Consider the following 24,768-nt stretch of genomic DNA (forward strand, 5'->3'; position numbering starts at 1 on the left):
AAAAGCTCAGGGTATGGTTATCAGAAGGATGCAGAAGGGTTGTGGGCAGCAAAAACAATAGTGGGAGCCAAACTAAGATTTGCGTTTATTCAGCATTAATACACCTTACTAGACATCATAAAGTAAAACCTAAGAAATAAAAAAATGGAGAACTGGAGCCCCTGCTCTTGCAAAGACAACATTATTATAATATAAAGCAACATATGAAAGATACGAGGTATATGAGGGTAAAGAATTCAATGTCTTGCTCAACGCTGATCCTGAGCAACTAGAACAGGGTCTAGGGTCTGGCACACAGCAGGCAGTCTATAAGTAATCGTTGAATAAATTAACACAACAAAAACTGCTAAAATGTACTACAAAAGAGATTCAAATACCACAAACATAGAGTGTAAGTGTGGAAGAGATGGTTGAGTCAAGATATGAGTAACCCGTAAAAAAAAAAAAAAAAAAAGACATGAGTAGGCAGGATAAATCATGGGAAGCTTCCTGGAGTAGGTAGCTTTGACCTGAAGATTTTAGAGGGTTTGTAATCACTACCGGCAGGCAGAGGTGGGGAGAAAAATACAGCAATCTTCATTACTAGTTTATTTGGGGGGACTTTATAAAAAAAAAAAACTATTTTTTTTTTTATATTAAAAGAGTTTTAACTAAAGAGTTTATTGTTTTAATAATGCTTTAAAGTGAGCGGGAAAGGATCTGAAAATAAATGTTACTGACAGTGCTTTGAATGCAGTTATAAGATTCTAAAGAGGTTCCCAAATCTGAGCATTTTGACAGGGAAAGAAGATGATAAGAAAGAAGAGGATAGAGAGTATAAAAGTTGCTTTTTAAGATCTGAATAATATTTTGGCTCTGAAATTGGGTCAGGTATGGGGGAAAAGGTTTAAAAAACTCTCCCTTTTTAAAACCGGAAATAGAATAGAAGGAATACCTTTCTGATTTTTCAATGGGTTGAAAAATCAAAGAGTAAAACAACTCCTACAAAAATCATGTCCGGTTTAATTCCTTTGGGGGTTCAGGGTTAACATTCAGCCTGTGTGCATATTAGAGATATTTGGGCCATATCAATCGGTCAGAGTCAGTGTCCGTCCCAAGTAATGGGTGACCATACAGCACAATTGTCAAGTATGTTTGATATGTAGATAGATTTCATAGCTAAGAGGATAACCCATTTGAAGAACGTGATAAAGAAAAATATATATTATGGTCTCCTTTCGTTGTCTCCTTGCTTGCTCAATAAAATCTACCTCTTACTTTCCCAGCCATTCACACTCTAACCTCTGACCCATAAAATAACTGCAAAGCAGTGTGATCCACTAAGCCAGGTTTAGTGGCTATTACAGTGTCCATGGATAACCAAACCAAACCAAACCAAACCCAGCGCCGTCGAGTCGATTCCGGCTCACAGCAGCCCTACAGGACAGAGTAGAACTGCCCCATAGAGCTTCCAAACAGCGACTGGCGGATTCGAACTGCTGACCCTTTGGTTAGCAGCCGTAGCACTTAAGCACTACACCACCAGGGTTTCTGTTCATGGACAAAGACTGGATTTTTCTTACCTTACCATCATTTTCATGATACAGACCACCTGCCCCACAAAGCGTAAAATATTTACTATCTGGCTATTTCTAGAAAAAGTTTCAATTATTCAACTCTGCCATTATAGCATGAAAGTAGCCATAAAAAAAAAAAAAAAGACGCATTGTTATCAATTCCAACTCATAGTGATCCTATAAGTTTCCAAGGCTATAATCTTTACTGATGTAGATTGCCACATCTTTCTTCTGTGGAGAGTTGGTGCGTTCCAACTGTCGACCTTTCACTTACCAGCAGAGCCCTTAACCAATGCACCACCGGCTCTTCAGACAATGCCTAAATGGATGGGCAGGGCCAGATTTGACCTGGGGGCCAAAGTTTGCAGACGCCTGATACAGAGGACAAAGTGCTTAACTCAAACGAGGGAATTCAAGGAAGGCTGCATGGAGCAGTGATATATTCATCAATTCTTGAAGGATGAGTAGAAGCTAGCAAAGCAGATAACTACAATTTTTCTGTGTGTGTGTGTGGTTGGTTTCTAGGAGAGATTTATTTGAAGAAGTATTATAACAAAAGACCACATAGAGTCTCAATTCCTACTCACGCAGTGGTAGATTTGACATAAAGCATAATAAAAAACCTTAAAATCTAGGATGCACAAAAAGCACTGCACAATTTGATCACTGAGGAGTGAACCTCACAGGATAGCTCCATGTCAGCCAAGGCCACAAGCACCGTGCACGACACATTTGAACTGACAGATTTCAACATGTTAAAAATACAACATCAGCGCATGCTGGGGATTCCTGGTGCCGGAAATGAGGGTGACAGAAGGCAAAACTGTCCTTAATAGCTTTCTCCTCCTTTACTTTCCGTTGGGGGAATGCACTGAAATATACACTGGGTATACTAAGCAACTTCGTGTCGTATGGTATGGCTAGAGCATAGGGATAGGGGTAGGGTCAGCAGATGAGACTGGAAAGAAGGTCAGCTCCATTCCGTCAGAGATGTGTCAACTTCGTCCACACCCTACCCTGTGCCTGGCACAATGCCTGCTGGGTCACAGAGGCTCCATAAATGTTAGTTCACCCTGAATGGAAGAGTGAGATTCTAGATCAGGAAGTAATTCTAATTTTAGTTATTTTAGGACAAGAAAAAGAGAAAGCTAAGAGTGGTAATGTACTGAAACACTAGAAGACTGCCACTTAGGACCTGTGACCTTGAACAAATTCCTTACCCTCTCTTGTTCCCTAAACCTTCATCTTCTCGAACATAAAACTGAAAGGGTGAACATAAAACTGAAAGGGTGACGCTTACCTTACAATATTGTTGTGAGAATTAAATGCAGTTTGATTTGTGTAAACGGCTTGGTACAAGGCCTGGCACATAAGGGTCCTCAATAAATGACAGCTATTATTGTTACTCTGTTTTACTGCTGAATTTTGGCAGCATCTCAATGTTTGATATTATAGCTAATTTGGCAGAGGAAACTGAAATGGAGCTGAAGACCGTGATGGCGAAAGCAGTGCACTGAGGTTTTGTTCTGGTTTCAGCTGGGATTGTTTGTTCAGTCATAACAGCTAGCGCAAGACCTCCTTTGGGGCCCTGTGAAATCACCAGCCACACGGTAACCAAAAGGCAGGCAGAAACCTGAGCAGCCAGGAGGGAGGCAGAGGCATCCTTTGTGGAGAAAACATTTGTTCCCCTTAAAGAAACAGGCTGTTTGAAAAGAAAACACGCAACGCTGGAGACACGGACTACAGCACATACATCCTGGGTGCCACTCCCTCCAGATGGGCTAGGGGATCAAGCCAGTGACATGAGATATTCCTTTGCCAGGAACAAAACTTAGTACAGAGAATGCTGTGTTCTTACACAAATCAATTTTTATGTTATATTGAACCAATGTAGTCTCCGATTGCCATTTTCCAAAAAGCAAGCAACTACTGTAATTCCTTAAGTTCATTATACACAGAAAAGTCATGAAAGCTATAATCAATTTGTGGTTCTGGATGTTGTTTATTATGCCTAGAAGAGTACCCTGAAGTTTTTCCAAGTTTTAGAAATGCAGAAGAAAATAAGTTGAATTAACCCCTATGTGTTTTACACTTTTTAAACTAGCATGGGCCTTAATTGAGAAAACTGTCTTTGGGAGGGTATTATCTACCTCCAAACTTAACTTGACAGGCCTCATTCCATGGGGAGCCTGAAATAACACAGTCCCAAAGAGGAGACAAACAACAATGTGGGCAAAGGCAAATCCAAAAAGCAGAGATAATGAAGCCACAAAACCTGGGACGTCCTGTCCACCCTCCCACAAAGACCCTGCTTTTCTCTGTGAAGTAACTTTACTAACCCTCCAGAAAAGTTTTGATGACCATCTCACCCACCACTCATTGGGCATTTCTTTCCCTCATTGCTTGCCTTATTGAGATAATTCAGTGACTAACCTAATGGGCCCTTGCTATGGATTAAATTGTGTCCCTCCAAAGTATGCATTGAAATTCTAACCCTTATACTTGTGGCTGTGAGTCTGTCTGGAAATATGGATTTCTTTGTTATGTAAATTAGATCATACCATAGTGGAGTGGGTTCTAAACCTAATCACTTCTGAGTTATAAAAACAGCAAATTAGACACAGATATGCACACATGGGGGAAGACAGACACCCTGTGAGAAGCTACTGAGAAGAAAGGAGCAGATACTGCTAAGACCCCGATTTGGACTTTCAGCCTCCAGAACTGTGAAAAAGTAAACTTCTGTTCTTCAAAGCCACCCACTGTGGTATATCTGTTACGGCAGCACTAAGAAACTAAGAAGTTCCATTACAGCTGTTGGGAGATAATATTTGTATATTATCTTATTTTTCTTTATAAACCTCTTTCTTATAATTTTGGTCTATTATTCAAACTTATCAAACAAGTGTTTACCTTGCATCATTCTTTAAACAAATTTTTCATCACCATTAAAAAAATTTTAGGGGCTATTTTTAAGATGGCAGTGGTTTTAGTGGTTTAAGGATTTAGGAAATGTTTAATATTCTTAAAATTAAACCTATACGTATATACATATATTTATATAATTTTTATATTTTTACAAGGTCACAGAAACATAAATTCACCTTTAGTATGTCCAACGATATAGCTGAAAGAAATTCAGCAACACTGAACAAGGGTTTCTAATGCAACATCCTAAAAAAGATCAAGAAAAGGAAAACAAAGAAATGATTTGCTATTTATAAGTTCAATCTGCTTGGTAATAAATTGGCTATATGTAAGCCAGAACATCTGTACAAGTGTCTTTCAGAGGATGGTTATGAGCACGAAGAATGAATGACTCACTGGCCATCTGCCTTCTCCACAGCCCCTTTTCTTTATGAATTATTCTTCCCCAGTTTGGTCTCATTATAAATGTTGTTCCCAATTGAGAGAGACGATAGCATCATGATTAAACACATAGACTCTAGAGCTAGGCTGGGTTCAAATTTCTGCTCTGCTCTGACCCTCACTACCTGTATGTCCCTGGGCAAGTTTCTAATTGCTCTGTGTCACTGCTACCTCATTCATAACCGGGGGAAGTAGTTGTAACTATCTCATATTTGTGAAGCCCCTTAAGAATTTCATGATCCATAGTGAGTTCCCAATGAATGTTAAGTAGGATTTGCTTTCCCTTCATCTTCTTCTGCTACCCAGTTTTTCACAAAATGCTTCTTCTCCAATTTTGTAAGAATTCACCTATCAATATTGTTATGACCTGGAAATAATGTTATCCTAAGTACCAACACTTAAAGAGCCACTCCCTGAGTGTTTCATGAATATTTGAAAGCTAGAACTATTGCAATCAAGTGAAGTTGCCAGCATTACCCATCATTTGGTTGATAAAAATCAAAGGCCATCATAAACTTCAGGATTTATTTGGTAGGGTTACTGAGGAAGGTCTAGGTGAAAATATAACTCCACTATCACCTATGGGATCTGCAATTTACAGTGCTCAATTTACACACACACACATTACTCTAAAACAAATATATGAACACTCTAACTTTGCTTTTTGCTTTCCTAACAGCTGAAATAATTAATCCTGAATTCACTTTAATTAGAAACATAGTCAGTATACATAAGAGACTTTTCCCCCAGTGAAAGACATTAAATATTGTCAGGTTGCTTCACATGCACAGGCTCCAACGGCACTTGCAGTCTCCTTCCCAGCGTCCTCAGCACTGTCTGAACATCAGTCTCGTATCACTAAAAGCCATTGTCTTGACTGACTCATCAAAGATTACCTTGCCCTATTACAAGTTGATGTTCACACACATATATATAGGGTTTTGAATATGAAATACAGTTTTGCATTTTTAGCATAAAATTCTAAAACACTCACAAGACAAATTCCTGAACCCTGTGTATTCTGTCTTTCTTCATGTTACTCCCTCAAATGAGAGTCTTTTTTGTTCCTGGTGATTTTGTCAAGTTTTAAATAACTCTTGGTGTTTTAATGTCTCTTTGTATATGTCAATTCCCTCTTTCATCCTGTATCACTTCATTTTTTTCAGTCATTTTCTTTACCATTCTCTGTTCATGCATCACTTTCCTTTTTAATCCCATCCAGGCCACTTTTCACTTCCTTTTCCTAAACAATACCATATAGCGCCATAGATTTGTATTATTTCTTGCACATATTGATTAAAATTTTGTCTTAAAAAAGAACCTTTGACTGAGTTCAAATTCACCAGCTGAACTTCAAGAGAAAGATGTGACAATCTGCTTCTGTAAAAATTTACAGCCCTGGAAACCCTACGGGACAGTTCCACTCTGTCCTATAGGGTTGCTATGACTGAGAATCAACTCTACTACAATGTTTTTTTTCTTTTTTTGAAATCTAATATATGGAAACATTCATAAATATTTCATGGGTAGTGCCACAGGAGGTGTGTGCGTGTAAAGGAGAAAGAGATCTACCACAGTAATTATTCAAGGAGCTCTGGTGGTACAGTGGTTAAAATGCTCAGCTTCTAAACAGGAAGAAGATGGTTTGAACCCATGAGCCAATTCTCAGGAGAAAGATGTGGCAGTCTGCTTGCATAAAGATTTACAGCCTAGGTGGAGCCAACATGGTGTTATAGACAGAAGCACCATGCCATCCCTCCACAACAAAGAACCAAAAAACTAAGTAAAACAGAGACAAATGTCAGTCCTGGAACCCTAAGCATCAAATGAAGAAATTAAGAACTAAGCCAAGCACCAAATGGAATAAGAAACTGACAGAGAACAGAGAGCAAGGAGAGATATGAACAGAGGTCCCCTATCAGCTAATGCACCACAGATTCATCATCTTAGACTCCTGCCAGAGACTGGCAGACAGGGAGTGTGGGAAAGCAGATTCACAGAGCTCCCAGCAGGAGACAGAGCACCCACATATGCACAGCCTACCAGAACCTACCATGAACTGACCCCCGGTTCACCTTGTTGGCCCCAGTTCATGCCAAAAATAACCCATCCCAGCCTCTCCCCTTCAGCTGGTCCTGCCCTGCTGCACCATAGCTGAGCAACTGGCCCTGCCCATTGGTCAAGGAAGTGAAAAATATTGTGTCCACAGATGAGCAAACAACAAAGAACGCACAGCCAGGCAGCTCTGACATAAGCAATTAAAACAAAAAAACAGGATGAAACAAATAAATCTACAATCAATAAATGGAGAAAATAACTACTGGATGTCCCGAAGACAGCAGGTGATATCAAAATGAAAAAAACGGGGTAGGATGTTTCCAGTAGGTATCCAAAATAAAACATGAGATGGCTTTCCAGTAGCAGAAAAAGCACTGGAACTACCTGATAGGGGATTCAAATCTCTAATATTCAGAAATATCTGAGAGTTGAAGCAATAATGCAGATAAAAATGAGGAAAAAATAGGCAAATTCATGGAAAGTGCAGGAAAAAAATGGAACATTTCAGGAAAATAATACAGGAACAAAATGCCAGAATAAATTCACAACTAGAAATCATACAAAAACAATTAGAAATTCAAAAGATAAACAACAAGAGTTCAGAAATGGACAATGACACAGAATGTCTAAGGAGCAGGTTTGAAACAATGGAAAATAGGATCGGCAAAATTGAAGACAAATACTTGGATACCACTTTGAGAAAAAATCAGAAAAAAGAATGAAGAAAAATGAACAAACCCTGAGAATTATGTGGGATACAATCAAAAGCAAAAATATCCAAGTGATTGGAGTTCCAGAGGAGCGGGAGAAAACAGAAAACACAGAAAGGATCATTGAAGAATTGCTGACAGAAGACTTCCCTAATATCATTAAAGATGAAAAGCTGATCCATCCAAAAAGCTCAACAAACCCCATATAGGATAGACTCCAAAAGAAAATCACCAAGGCATATCATAATCACACTCACTAAAACCAAAGACAAAGACAGAATCCTGAGAGAAGCTCAAGAAAAACGAAAAGTCACATACAGAGGCGAAGCAATAAGACTAACTCTGGTTATTCAGCAGAAACCATGCAGGCAAGAAGGCAATGGGATGATATATATAAAACCTTGAAATAAAAAAATTACCAACCAAGAATAATATATCCTGCAAAACTCTCATTCAAATATGATGGTGAAATTAGGACATTTCCAGATAAACAGAAATTAAGGGAATATGTAAAAACCAAACTTACAAGAATTATTAAAGGGAGTCCTTCAGCTGGAGAATAAACAACATCAGATGACACTGAATCTAGGACACAAAATCCACCAACCAAATACCAACCTAAGAAATGAAGTCTAAAGAAAGGTTAATCTATAAATGAAAACAACGTCAGAATAAAAGAGGGAATAAATGGTGTTAGTATAGAACTCTCTAATGGAGAGGAAGGCAAGGTGATACCAAGCAATAATAGACTGGTTCAAACCTAGGAAGACAAGGGTGAATTTCAAGATGATCACAAAGAAAGTTAACAAAACCTACTCATCAAAATAAAGAAGAAAAACATAAATTCTCAATAAAAACAAAATCTATATAAAAAAAAAGAAATCCACAAAAGGAATTCAGCACAGAAGAGTAAGAGGAACAAAGAAAATGTCAGCACTACAAAATTACAGCAACAAACTCAGACCTATCAATAACTACACTGAATGTAAATGGCCTAAAAGCACCCATAAAGAGACAGAGAGTGACAGAATGGATTAAAAAAGAAAAAAGGATCCATCAGTATGCTGTCTACAAGAGACATACCTTAGAAACAAAGACATAAATTTATTAAAAATCAAAAGAAGAAAAAATATTTCAAGCAAAATAGCTACCAAAAAAAAAGAGCAGGAGTGGCAAACCTAATCTCAGATAAAATTGACTTAAAAAGAAAATCTACCATAAAAGACAAAAAGGGCAGTATGTAATGATTAAAGGCACCATCCATCATGAAGACATAACCATAAATAATACCTACTCACCCTATGACAGGGCTCCAAAGTATGTAAAACAAACTCTAACATCACAGAAAAGAGAAATTGACAGTTCTGAAATAACAGTAGGAGACTTCAACACACTACTCTTGGTAAGGGATGGAACATATAGAAAGAAACTCAACAAAGACACAGAAGATCTAAAGGCTACAATCAGCCAACCTGAACTCATAGACATATATAAAACACTCCACCCAACAGCTGCAAAGTACACGTTCTTTTCCAGCATACTTGGAAAGTTCTCCAGAACAGACCACATCTTAGGCCACAAAGCAACCCTCAACAAAATGCTGAGATAGCATAAAGCATCTCTTCTGATCACAACACCATCAAAGTAGAAATTAACAACAGGAATAGTAAGGAAAAGAACCCAATTATATGGAAACTGATTAACACCCTGCTTAAAAACCACTGGGCAATAGACAAAATCAAAGATTAAAAAAAAAAAAAAAATTCCTAGAATCAAACAAGAATGAAAACACATCATACCAAAACCTTCGGGACATAGCAAAGGCAATGCTCAGAGGTCATTTTATGGCAATGGATGCACACAACAAAAAAGAAGAAAGGAACAAAAGCAAAACATTACCTACATAACTCAAGCAGATAGAAAGAGAACAGCAAAAGAAGCCAAAAGCCACCAGAAGAAAGGAAATAATAAAGAACAGAGCAGAAATAAATGAAATACAGAATAGAAAAACAATAGAAAGAATTAACAAAACCAAAAGTTGGTTCTTTGAAAAAGTCAACAAAATAGACAAACCACTGGCCAAAACGACAAAAGTGAAACAGGAAAGGACTCAAATAACCCAAATAAGGAAGAAAATGGGGGACATTACAAAAGACCCAACTGAAGTAAAAAAGATCATAACAGAGTATTATGAAAAACTATACTCCAAAAAATTTGAAAACCTAGAGGAACTGGACAAATTTCTAGAAACACACTACCTACCCAAACAAACACAAAATGATGTTGAAAATCTGAATAGACCCATAACAAGAGAAGAGATTGAAAAGGTAATTAAAAAAAAAAAAAAAACCAACAAAAAAAAAAAGGCCCCCGCCCAGATGGCTTCACTGGAAAATTTTACCAAGCAGTCAGAGAAGAGCTTACACCAGTAATGCTCAAACTATTTCAGAACATAGAAAAGGAAGGGATACTTCTGAATTCATTCTATGAAGCCAGTATAACCCTGATACCAAAACCAGGCAAAGACACCAAAAAAAAGGAAATTACAGACTAATATCTCTCATGACCCCCACGTGTCTGTCAGTTTGTCATACTGTGGGGCCTTGCGTGTTGCTGGAAGCTATGCCAAAGGTATTCAGATACCAGCAGGGTCACCCATGGAGGACAGGTTTCACCTGAGCGTCCAGAGTAAGATACTAGGAAGAAGGACCTGACAGTCTACTTCTGAAAAGCATTAGCCAGTGAAAACCTTATGAATAGCAGCGGAACATTGTCTGATACAGTTCTGGAAGATGAGCCCTCCCAGGTTCAAAGGCTCTCAAAAGATAACTGGGGAAGAGCTGCCTCCTCAAAGTAGAGTCGACCTTAATGACGTGGATGGAGTAAAGCTTTTGGGACCTTCATCTGCTGATGTGGCACGACTCAAAATGAGAAGAAACAGCTGCAAACATCCATTAATAATTGGAACCTGGAATGTACAAAGTATGAATCTAGGAAAATTGGAAATCATCAAAAATGAAATGGAATGCACAAACATCAATATTCTAGGCATTAGTGAGCTGAAATGGACTGGTATTGGCTATTTTCAATCAGACAATCATATAGTCTACTATGCTGGGAATGACAACTAGAAGAGGAATGGCGTTGCATTCATCATCAGAAAGAACGTTTCAAGATCTATCCTGAAGTACAATGCTGTCAGTGATAGGATAATATCCATACACCTATAAGGAAGACCAGCTAATATGACTATTATTCAAATTTATGCACCAAACACTAGGGCCAAAGATGAAGAAATAGAAGATTTTTATCAGCTGCTACAGTCTGAAATTGATCAAACATGCAAACAAGATGCATTGATAATTACTGGCGATTGGAATGCAAAGGTTGGAAACAAAGAAGAAGGATCAGTAGTTGGAAAACATGGCCTTGGTGATAGAAATAATGCCAGAGATTGAATGAAAGAATTTTGCAAGACCAACGACTTCTTCATTGCAATTACCTTCTTTCACCAACATAAACGGTGACTGTACACATGGATCTTCCCAGATGGAACACATAGAAATCAAATTGACTACATCTGTGGAAAGAGATGATGGAAAAGCTCAATACTATCAGTCAGAACAAGGCCAGGGGCCAACTGTGGAACAGACCATCAATTGATCATATGCAAGTTCAAGCTGAAACTGAAGAAAATCAGAGCAAGTCCACGAGAGCCAAAATACGACCTTAAGTATATCCCACCTGAATTTAGAGACCATCTGAAGAATAGATTTGATGAACTGAACACTAGTGACCAAAGGCCAGATGAGTTGTGGAATGACATCAAGGACATCATACATGAAGAAAGCTAGAGGTCACTGAAAAGACAGGAAAGAAAAAAAAGACCAAGATGGATGTCAGAGGAGACTCTGAAACTTGCTTTTGAATGTCAAGCAGCTAAAGCAAAAGGAAGAATTGATGAAGTAAAAGAACTGAACAGAAGATTTCAAAGGGCCTCTCAAGAAGACAAAGTATTAAAATCACACGTGCAAAGAGCCGGAGATGGAAAACCAAAAGGGAAGAAAACACTCAGTGTTTCTCAAGCTGAAAGAACTAAAAAAAAAATTCAAGCCTCGAGTTGTAATAGTGAAGGATTCTATGGGGAAAATATTAAATTATGCAGGAAGCATCAAAAGAAGATGGAAGGCATACACAGAGTCATTATACCAAAAAGAATTAGTCAATGTTCAACCACTTTGGGAGGCAGCATATGATCAGGAACTAATGGTACTGAAGGAAGAAGTCCAAGCTGCTCTGAAGGCATTGGCAAAAAACAAGGCTCCAGGAATTCATGGAATATCAATTGAGATGTTTCAACAAACAGATGCAGTGCTGGAGGTGCTCACTCATCTATGCCAAGAAATATGGAAGACAGCTTCCTGGCCAACTGACTGGAAGAGACCCATATTTATGCCTATTCCCAAGAAAGGTGATCCAACCGAATGTGGAAATTATAGAACAATATCATTAATATCACATGCAAGCAAAATTTTGCTGAAGATCATTCAAAAATGGCTGCAGCAGTATATCGACAGGGAACTGCCAGAAATTCAGACCAGTTTCAGAAGAGGACATGCAACCAGGGATATTATTGCTGATGTCAGATGGATCCTGGCTGAAAGCAGAGAATACCAGAAGGATGTTTACTTGTGTTTTATTGACTATGCAAAGGCATTCGGCTGTGTGGATCATAACAAATTATAGATAACATTGCGAAGAATGAGAATTCCAGAACACTTAGTTGTGCTCATGAGGAACCTTTACATAGATCAAGAGGCAGTTGCTCAGACAGAACAAGGGGACACTGATTGGTTTAAAGTCAGGAAAGGTGTGCTTCAGGGTTGTATTCTTTCACCATACCTATTTAATCTGTATGTTGAGCAAATAATCCAAGAAGCTGGACTATATGAAACAGAACGGGGCATCAGGATTGGAGGAAAACTCATTAACAACTTGCGTTATGCAAGTGACACAACCTTGCTTGCTGAAAGTGAAGAGGACTTGAAGCACTTACTCATGAAGATCAAAGACCACAGCCTTCAGTATGGATTACGCCTCAACATAAAGAAAACAAAAATTCTCACAACTGAACAAATGAGCAACATCATGATAAACGGAGAAAAGATTGAAGTTGTCAAGGATTTCATTTTACTTGGATCCACTATCAACACCCACGGAAGCATAGTCAAGAAACCAAAAGACCCATTGCATTGGGTAAATCTGCTGCAACAGAACTGTTTAAAGTGTTGAAGAGCAAAAACGTCACCTTGAAGACTAAGGTGCACCTGACCTAAACTGTGGTATTTTCAATCACATCATATGCATGTGAAAGCTGAACAGTGAATAAGGAAGACTGAAGAAGAATTGACGCCTTCGAATTGTGGTGTTGGCAAAGAATATTGAATATACCATGGACCGCCTAGAGAACGAACAAATCTGTCTTGGAAGTGCAGCCAGAATGCTACTTAGAAGCAAGGGTGGCAAGACTGTGTCTTACATACTTCGGACATGTTGTCAGGAGGGATCAGTCCCTGGAGAAGGACATTATGCTCGGCAAAGTACAGGGTCAGCGGAAAAGAGGATGACCCTCAACGAGGTGGATTGACACGGTGGCTGCAACAATGACCTCAAGTATAACAACGGTTGTAGGGATGGTGCAGGACTGGGCAGTGTTTCATTCTGTTGTACATAGGCTTGCTATAAGTCAGAACCAACTCGACGGCACCTAACAACAACGTCTCTCATGAATGCAGGTGCAATAATTCTCAACAAAATTCTAGCCAATAACATTCAGCATCATATAAAAAAAAAAAAAAATACGCCACAGCCAAGCGGGATTCATACCAGTCATGCAAGGATGGTTCAACATTAGAAAATCAATCAACATAATCCACTACATAATAAAAGAATCACATAATCATCTCAATTGATGTAGAAAAGGCATTCGACAAAGTCCAATGTCCACTCCTGATAAAAGCTCTCAATAAAATAGTTACCAAAAAAACCAAACCCGGTGCTGTAAGTCGATTCCAACTCATAGTGACCATATAGATGGAAATTTCTCAACTATGAAAACCAATGGCCAACATCATTCTTAACAGAGGCAGGCTGAAAACATACCCCTTGAGAACATGAACAAGACAAGGATGACCTTTATGACCATTCCTATTTAGCATGGTGTTGGAAGTCCTAGCTAGAGCAGTAAGACAAGAAAAAGAAATAAAGGGCATCCGATTGGTAATGAAGAAGTTAAACTGTCCCTATTTGCAGATGACATGATACTGTACATAGAAAACCCAAAAGACTCCACGAGAAGACTACTGGAACTAATAGAAAGATTCAGCAAAGTAGCATACAAAAATCAGTTGGATTCCTATACCCCAATAAAGAGAATGATGAAAAGGAAATCAGGAAAACAATACCATTTATAATAATAGCCCCTAAAAAAATAAAATACTGAGGAATAAATCTAACCAGGGATGGAAAAGACCTGTACAAATGAAACTACAAAAAACTACTGCACGAAACCAAAAGAGACCTACATAAATGAAAATAGGAAATGATCAGGGATAGGCAGATTCAACATTATGAAAATGGCAATTCTACCCAAAGCATTTATAAATATAATGCAATCCCGACCCAAATACCAACAACATTCTTTAAAGAGGTGGAAAAACTAACCATTAACTTTATATGGAAAGGGAAGAGGCCCCACATAAGTAAAGCACTATTGAAGAAGAAGAATAAAGTAGGAGATCTTGCACTACCTGACCTCAGAACCTACTATACAGCTACGGTAGTCAAAACAGCCTGGTAGGGAACAACGACAGATACATTGACCAATGGAAAAAAAATTGAGAACCTAGATGTAAATCCATTCACCTACCGTCACTTGATCTTCAACAAGAGTTCAAAGTCCATCAAATGGGGAAAAGACAGTCTTTTCAACAAATGGTGCAGGCAAAATTGAATGTCCATCTGCAAAAAAAATGAAACAGGACTCATACCTCACACCATATATAAAAACTAACTCAAAATGGATCAAAGACCTAAATATAAAGCCAAAAGCTATAAAGATCATAGAAGAAAAAATAGGATCAACGTTAGAGGCCCTAATACACAACTTTAACAGGATAGAAACCATGACAAACAACACAGAAATTCCAGAAGATAAGCCAGATAACTGGGATCTTCTAAAAATTAAACACTTATGCTCATCAAAAAAAAAAAAAAAGGCTTCACCAAAAGAGTAAAAAGAAAACCTACAGACTGGGGAAAAAAAATTCGGGCTATTACACATCTGACAAAGGTCTTATCTCTAAAATCTACCAGAAAATCCAACATCTCTACAACAAAAAGACAAAGAGCCCAATTAAAAATTGGCAAAGGAAATGAACTGACACTTCACCAAAAAAGACATTCAAGTGGCTAACAGACACATGAGGAAATGCCGGTGATCACTAGCCATTAGAGAAACACAAATCAAAACCACAATGAGATATCATCTCACCCCAGAATTACCAGCACAAATCAAAAAAACAGAAAATAACAAATGTTGCAGAGGTTGCAGGGAGATTGGAACTCTTATACACTGCTGGTGGGAATGCAAAATGATACAACCACTTTGGAAAATGATATGGTGCTTCCTTAAAAATCTAGAAATAGAAATATCATGATCCAGCAATCCTGCTCCTAGGAAAATATCCTAGAGAAATAAGAGCTGTCACTTGAGCAGACATATGCACACCCATGTTCATTGCAGCATTGCTCACAATAGTAAAAGGATGGAAACAATCTAGATGTCCATCAACAGATGAATGGATAAACAAACTATGGTAGATACACACAATGGAGTACTACACAACGATAAACAGCAATGATGAATCTGCAAAGCATCTCACAACATGGATGAATCTGGAGGGCATTATGCTGAGTGAAACAAGCCAATTACAAAAGGACAAATATTGTGTGAGACCACTAATATAAAAATTCATAAAAAGGTTTACATACACACACACCAACAAAAACAATCTTTGATGGTTACGAGGGAGTGGGGGGGGGTGGGGATGGAAAAACACTAAACAGATAAGAGATAAGTGGTAACTTTGGTGAAGCGTAAGACAGTACACAATACTGGGGAAGCCAGCACAAGTTGAACAAGGCAAGGTCATGGAAACTCCATAGACACATCCAAACTCCCTGAGGGACCGAATTCCTGGGATAGGAGCTGTGGGGACCATGGTCTTGGGGAACATCTAGCTCAATTGGCAAAATATAGTTTATAAAGAAAATGTTCCACATTCTACTTTGGTGAGTAGCATTCGGGTTCTTAAAAGCCTGTGATAGGCCATCTAAGGTACTCCACTGGTCTCACCCCTTCGTGAGAAAGGGATAATGAAGAAAACTAAAGACACAAGGGAAAGATTAGTCCGATGGACTAACGGACCACAACTATTATGGCCTCCAACAGACTAAGCCCAGCACAACTAGATGGTGCCTGGCTACCACCACTGACTGCTCTAATGAGGATCACAATAGAGGATCCCGGGCAGAGCTGGAAAAAAATGTAGAACAAAATTCTAACTCACAAAAAAAAGACCAGGCTTACTGGCCTGACAGAGACTGGAGAAACCCTGAGAGTATGACCCCCAAACACTCTTTTAGCTCAGTAATGAAGTCACTCCTGAGGTTCACCCTTCAGCCAAAGATTAGACAGGCCCATAAAACAAAACAAGACTAAAGGGGTGCATCAGCCCAGGGGCAAGGACTAGAAGGCAGGTGGGGACAGGAAGCTGGTAATGGGGGACCCAAGGTCAAGAAGGGAGGGTGTTGACACATCGTGGGTTTGTTAACCAATACCATAAAACAATATGTGTACTAAATGTTTAGTGAGAAGCTAGTTTGTTCTATAAACCTTCATCTAAAGTACAATTAAAAAAAAAAAATTTACAGCCTTGGAAACCCAATGGGCCAGTCCTATTCTATCCTATAGGGTTGTTAGGAGTCAGAAAGGCTAGAAGGGAACAGGTTAATTGTTCAGTTCTTTTGCTATTCTTAATTATTTTTGTTTTCCTGATCTGCAGAGAGATTTGAATTAAAACTTCCAGATTTTAGCTGACAATGCTAATGCCTTTCATTAATTTCTCCTCTGAAAGGGATTCCTCATTCTCATTTTCCACTTGGCCCTGCAAATAAAGTACATACCTCAAAGTGGAATTGCTAGATCATAGTGTAATCATAGAAGCTGTGGTGGCACAATGGTTAAGTGCTCAGCCGGTAACCAAAAGGCTGGTGGTTCAAACCTACCAGCCACTCCATGGGACAAAGATGTGACAGTCAGAATCAACTTGATGGCCACAGATTTTTAGTGTAATCATATACTCAGTTCCAGTAGGTACTACCAAACTGTTTTCAAAGTGGTATATACCCATTTACAATGCTGTCTGTAGCGTATGAAAATTCTCATGGCTCCAACCTTACCAACTCTTCGAATGTTCTGCCTTTTTTATTTTATTCATACTGATGATTATGCAGTACTCTGGTGCTATGGCTTTAGTTTACATTTCCCTGACGACTAGAAGAGTTGATCATCTTTTCGTATGTTTATTAGCAATGAAGATATCCTCTTTTATGAAATGCCAGGTACAGTCATTGTGTTCATATTTCTATTGGGTTGCCTGTCTTTTGTCTCTTTCCTATCATTTGTAATTCTTTATATTTTCTGCATAATCTTTTGTCAGATTATGTGTGTGTATGAAGTATTTGGGTCTTTAAATTACATACATATACAATTTTGATAAAAATATGATCTAAAAATAAAAATGTAAGAAAGCATTAGCAGTGAGCATTGAAAACTTTTAAGTATAAAACTAGAAATTATGGTTATAGAGCATAAATTATTCTCTAAGAATTATTACTAAAAATAATACACAGTTTCAACAAATGTTTATACCCATGTTACCAAAACCCCAGCTGAGATACAGAATATTGTTATCACCCTGGAAAGTTCCTTTGCACCCCTTTCCAATCAGTCCTTCCCCTACCAGGAGCAACTACTACTCTCGCGTCTATCCACATGGATTCATTTTTGCACATTTTTTAACTTCTTATAAATAGAATCATAACATATATATACTTCTGTGTCTAGCTTCTTTCACTCAAAATGTTTTTGTGAATAATCCATGTTGTTATATTTGTCAACAGTTTATTCCTTTTTGTTGCTGAGTAGTACTCCGTTGTATGATTGTACCACAATTTCTTTTCCGTTTCCTGCTGATGGACAGACATTTGGGTTGCTTTCAGTGGTTTGCTATTATGGTAAAGCTGCAAAGAGCATTTTTGTATATATTTTTTTGTAGGCAAATGTTTTCACTTGTCTGGGTAATATTTAGGAGTGAAACTGCTGGATCAGAAGGTATGTTTAACTTTACAAAATACTGTTAAACAGTTTTCCAAACTGGTTGTGCAATTTTACACTCCTTCCGGCAATGTAGAAGTGATCTAATTCTCCAGGCTCTATGACAGCCTCTTTTAACATGCTTTTTCAGCTGTATATTTAATTATAAAATGGACTCCCTGGTGGGCTATTGTGAGTCAATTTTTAAACGTAGGCAGTTTTAATCTCTATTAAATTCCGTGGCTGAGATGGGAGCTGGGACAATGTCACTGAAGTATGTTTTGTTTGTCATCTAGTCTCTTGAAGAATCAAAAGCAAGGGTTGTACTCAACCCAGCCTAGCTACCCTCCCTTCTTTGAGCTTCAGTTCTGTTTCCCATGTAGGCCTGACTTTCCTCAGTAGGGACAATTTTACTTCCATCCCTGTGTTAGCAGAGCCTTTTACAACCTTGTCACATAGATTTGGTTCAAGAGGTGTAGTTCAAATAATATTTTATTGCTCTTTTGTAATGTTTTATCCATCAGTGTGGGTGGGGGAATATGTAGAAATATCTATTTCAAGTAATGTATGAGAGTTCTAGTTACCCCAGATCTTTACCAATGCTTAGTATTGTCAGTCTTTTTAACTTTAGCCATTCCAGTGGGTATGCAACTGGATCTATATAGCTATAGATATAGGTCTGTTTATAACAGTGTTATCTCAATCAAAACCCTAAAAGTCTTTTTTAAACAAATTGATGAGCTGACTACAAAATTTATATGAAAAGGCAAAGGACCTACAAAGCAATATTGAAAAAGGACAAGGCTGAAGGACTTATAATATCTGATTTCAAGACCTACTGTAAGGCTTCTATATTCAAGACAGTGTGGTGCTGGCATGAGGATAGACATACAGATAAATGAAGTAAAATAGGGCCTATAAATAAACCCACATGTATGGGCACTGATTTTTTATATTAATGATATTTGAATAGTCATTCATTCAACAAATATTTATTGGTCACCTAGTATATATGCAGGGTACTGTGATAAATCTGTTGCCATTGAGTATATTTCAACTCATAGTGGCCCTACAGGACAAAGCAGAACTGACCTGTAGAGTTTCTAAGGAGTGGCTGGTGGATTCAAACTGCCAACCTTTTGGTTAGCAGCTGAACACTTAACCACTATGGCACTGGCAAATATGGCCATTAACAAAGCACTTAGATATTCTGACCATTGTGTAGCTTATATGCTGGTTGGAGAAAAAAAATAAAATAAATAATGTTAGATGGTTATAAGTGCTCTGAAAAAAAATAAAGCAGGAAATAAGGGTAGGGAGTGAAAGGGGTCTGTTTTAGATGTTGGTGAGGATAATAAGCCAAGTGTATGGTGGAGGGGTGGGGCATTCTAGAGAAAGGAAGCAGCATGTGAAGACTCCCTGAGGCAGGACTTGAAGGGCTGAGTTAAGTGAGTCAGGGAGAGTCCAAGGACCTGAGTTCAGGGAGGTAGCTTATGCCAGATCATACAGGATCTTACAGGAATTATAAGGAATTTCAGATAGGAAATCATTGAAGGGTTTTGAGTAGAGAGGTGACATCAAATGATTAAACGTTTTCAAAGAATTTCTGTGGCTGATGTGTTGAGAATAGGTGTCCAAGGATATAAGAAGGGAGGGCAGGGGAAACAAGAAGTGTGGCCGAATCAAAGATTAATCTGGCAGTCACAGAGAGCCCAGAGAGAGAGAGAGAGTGTAGTGAAAGTTAGAAAAAAGAATTTAGTAAAAGGAACAAATAAATAGAGAGGAAATAAACTATGATCACGGTGTCAAAAATAAAATAAAAAACTGAAAGAGAGTTGATTTTCAAGAGGCAGATAGATGTGAGATCAATAGTGTCAAATTCTTCAGGGAGGACAATGAGTATAAGGCTGAGAAAAGACCAGTCAATTTTAAGTGTAGGTGGTTATTTGGTGAATTTCTATAGCAAAGTATCGGTACAGTGGCAGGACTGTAGTGGCTTGTGAATAAATGGAGGAATGGACCACTTGCTGAAGAAATTTTCCAGGGGAAGAAAGAACAATAGCACAAGAGTCAAAGGACAGTGGAAGACAATGAAGGTTGATTTCAGGTGAGGATAGACTGCAAGTGTCCATAAACTAAGGAGAAAGACTCGCAGGGCTGGGAGTAACTGAGAATGGCAAAAAAAGCAGATGATTGGGAGGGTGTTGGAGAGGGTGGGCCGTAGGGTAAATGCTAGAGACCAAGCTTCTAGAATCTCTTAGCCAATTCTAGAAATTGCTTCGAAGGTGCTATTTCTTTTTACATTTTTGCAACATTTATTTTGCCTCCTAAACTAATGCGTTCACAAATCCCACCTGAATTTCACCCAAGTCTCATAACGAGTCATCCCCATCTGCCTTATTCTTAAATTTACTCTCTCTTTCTGCTTGGAAATCTAAATATGACTCAAAAATTTCAGGAAGAAACGAGTCAGTCTTATAGAAGGCATCTATTAGACGCTGCTTGGCTGAGATTTACTCGGTGCCAGGCACTTAGCACTTTGAACAGTCCTAGCCAGGCTCTGTTTGAACTTCTCAGCTGTGAGCCATTGGAGATGCTGTTTTTCTCCCTGATACACACCATATGGGCCTTGCCATGCAGGGCAGTCTTGTTTCTAAGTAGGAGGTAGGCAGGAACAGCTGAGCAAGACTTGGGAATTTCACCCCCCACATACACATCCTTCTTTAATTTTTCCTTAAAAGGCTCACACCCAGTTTAATTTTCACACACAAAGAGGTCCTTTGTATTTCATTTTAACCAAGTCACAAAAGTAAATGTTTTGCTTTGAAAAGAAAGTGGGTGTGGATGATGGTTACTTGGGTGGAATGTGAATAAAGACTGAACTCCAAAGCAAAAAAAAAAAAAGGAATTATATTGAGCTCCCAATTAGACAGCAATGCTTTTATTTTAGTGATTTGTCTGTTTTTTTTTTCTTAATCTGTAGAGAATTTTTGAAAAGTTATAAATTTAACCTTAATGGGTGAAAAGAATTCTTAAATCTCTGAAGTGAGTTACATTGCTGAGTATAAACAAATTATCTTCCCTTCTCCTTTATTCCAAAAGTGGACACTCCACTGAAAGTATCAAATTATTTTTTAATGTCATTACAATATGTGGAAAATGTTTACATTTTTCTGCATGGGAACTAGAAACAAGTGACCTAACCAGGTACTTCCACTAGCTCAGTGGGACCAAGCAGATTGGCTCATATAACCAAAACACACACTTTGGTTTCCTTTTCACCACTACTACTTTTTGGATGACCACATGAAGCATTAGGACCATGTCTTTGCAAATTGTGAAAGGCAAATATTTGGTGTCAGGAAACTCAACGTGTACACACTACATTCTTCCATCCTGCCAATAATATATCCCCATTTGAAATGCTACTGTCCTTTCTCAAGGCTTCATGCTTTCCTCTCAATCTTTCCTTCCATCAAAACCTCCTTTGAGGAAAAGATCTTAAGACTATCAAAAAAAAAGCAGTTGCCATGAAGTTGATTCTGACTCATGGCAACCCCATGTCTGTCAGAGTAGAACTGTGCTCTATAGAGTTTTCAATGGCTAAGTTTTTAGAAGCAGACAGATAGGTCTTTCTTCTGAGGAGCCTCTGGGTGGAACTGAACCACCAACCTTCCAGTTAGCAGACAAGCTCTTAACCGTTTGTGCCACCCAGGGACTCCAAGACTATGAAGGTACCTATAATCAACAAGCCTTTAAGTGTTATAAGTCCCAGACGTCACAGAAACTTCTACATTTAAAATGGAAACAACATTTTAAGGCATCGGAATGAAGTTTTAAGTAATTTTGGATGCCAATCAATACAAGTTTTCTTATCTTGATGAAAGTAGGCTTTCTAGTACCTTTGAAAAGACACACCGGCATCTTCCTACTTTGGATAGTGTTAAGTACTAGAAGACTTGTAGGGCATTTCCACTTAAAAAAAATAGTCATTAATTTCCCCAAGGCCAACATTTTATATCATGATCCACCACACACATATATAATGCTCATACTTCCGAAATATATTCATTTATAACTGCTTGTCGTACCCTGTGAAATGCATTTTATTTATTTATTTTAATGTTCATCATATATCACAACATTGATTTTATGGCCCTAGTATAAAAAACATAAAAAAGACTGCGGAAGATATCTGGTTCTGGTGTTAAGCATTGAGGATATGTGCCTACCTTCGACCTTCAGTGAGTCTACAGTCCAGAGTGGGAGATAATCTAGACATAAACAAATAGTGATAATTTGTGACATATTCTACTGAGGAAACCAAGATGAAACTCTGATAAAGAATTAAAGGGAGATCTAATTTGGAAAGGGTGTTCACTGAAGACCTCTTTGAAGACAGAAGTAAACTCAGGCTCAAAGGATGAAAAAGAGACAGACATACAAAGAGCAGGGGGAACGGCATTCCACAGAGAGACAACCACATTCCATTAGGCTGGTAGAGCCTTTTGAAAACTGGCAGGAGGCCAGTGTGGCTCCCCATGGTGAGAGAGGAAAGGCCGTTAAGAGATAAGATGGAGAAGAGAGAGTATCTGTGAGGATTTGTAGGCTATAGTGAAGAGTTTTGAACTGTTCTTAGTGGGAAGCCCCAAAAGATTTTTCAACTGTGCTAAATCAGGTTATGCAGCTAAAGTTATTGCAAATGATTCTGTGCTTTGACTTCCGTTGTTGAAGATTTCAAGTTGTACTTTCAAAAAGAAACTTGCTAAATTCCAGAAGAACTGATTGGCTCTCCAGGATTTTTGCAGGCAGCATGTATGAGGTCATGTAGCCGAAGACTGAATGAATAGCTGGAAGAATTCCCTTGGGGAATGGTAACTGCCAATAGTGGGAAATATATCTATTGTCCCTATGCAAGTTCAAGTGATTTGAGGCATTCCCATTCTGAGGCACAGGCTTTTAAAATAGATGCATTAAATTGTTCACATTGAATCTTCCCAAAGAGGTGCACACTTTGCTCGTCACAAATTTTCATCTCCCCGACCTGTATATGGACAGCTGTGTGTAAGAAAATAGGTGAAAGATTACATTTGCCGGTTCTCTTGGTATTCCCATTTTATGGCTTTTGTGGGAATGCAGTTCAAGCTTGCCTGCTATTTTATTTAATATGCCTCCTTGTAAATTCCAGCTGTTGACCATGTAATTAATCCCTGTACGGAAAAAACATTGGCATTTGTTCCTGCAATACCTGAACTTTATCCCAACAGGATAATTATATCCACCATAGCCCTTTCCATTATTCTACTGTTGTTCCTCAGAACCATTTTACGTACCACACAATTAATACATGCCAGAGCTCTGCTCCCAACTTTGGCATAGTTACCCAACCATGACTTTCCTTTATTCTTTTGGATTTTTAATCAATGAACTCTAGTATTTTAAATAAAGAGCATCTTTTATATTACTCTTAGAAAAGGCTCCTGCTTAACTTAGTGCAGAGTTATTCACTAGGATAGGAATGGTGGATAGATCTTTAACTATAACTGAGATGGTCTGTGACATTTATCTTTGGCCATAGGATTCTTTTACTAGGTTTTCTGTTTTTTTTTTTTTCTTTCCATGCAACACCTCACCTTTGACTCTTCTCCTTGTTGTCTACCAAAACTTGCTTTTCCTTCATTACACCAAAAGAAAAAGAGCTAGTCATTTCAAGTACCCCCTTTCACAGGAGTATTTGCCTTTTAATAGGAAGCAAAACTTGAAGATGAAAAGAAAATTCATCTGCATTTTGTTCAGAATGTCACTCGGCAAGGATCTAAGCACTAGAAAGCCTGCTTGCCCCTGAAATGTCATCATATTACTAGTTCTTACATGACCCATATGTAAGGCCAGCTCCATTCATTATAACATAACTGAAATGAGGAGAACACCTCCATTATTGATACTGATTTGATGGCAAAATAAATTTTCAATCATTTTCAAAAGTTCAAGTTTCAACAAGGAAACTGACAAAAGCTCATAGGCTTTGTGATAATGTCTGAAAATCAATTTTTAAAAAAAGCTCAAAGAAGAAAGGACTAATTAGTTTTTTAATAAATTTTTACTATCTAGAAATTTACCCTAGAATCTGGCAAATACATGTACTAATACAGCTGGATTTGGGGCAAAATTATGAAAGTAAATCACAGTGTAGCTAGTTATATTTTCTTTAGAACAAATAGAGATCAAGAAAAGATACATGGCTAACCCACACGTGAATGGATATTAATATATTCTTATAATATATCAAGTTAAAAGTCTATGACAGTCTCCCTGAGTGCAAAATGTTAAGGAGGAAAATGTTGGTGAAAATTTCTTGAGGATTTTATTGTTTGTCACTTCTTCTTAGAAATTCTAAGGTCCATGGGATTCTCTGTCAGCCACACCACAAACACGTAAAAGGGGAGCAGGTATCAGAGTAGGAACAAATTCGTCTCTTTAATGTTATTTGAGAGCATACTGTATCCAAGGTTCTGGGAAGTTTAAAAGTGCATGTGGACATGAAGTGTGTCCTAAAGGATTCCTTTTTGATAGGGAAGAAAACATGAACGTGGATAACAACAAAAGACAGTGGATCAATTAAATCTATGGAGTATGG

The sequence above is a fragment of the Elephas maximus genome, chromosome 2, assembly GCF_024166365.1.
Source record: "Elephas maximus indicus isolate mEleMax1 chromosome 2, mEleMax1 primary haplotype, whole genome shotgun sequence".
In the NCBI taxonomy this organism is placed as follows: Eukaryota; Metazoa; Chordata; class Mammalia; order Proboscidea; family Elephantidae; genus Elephas; species Elephas maximus.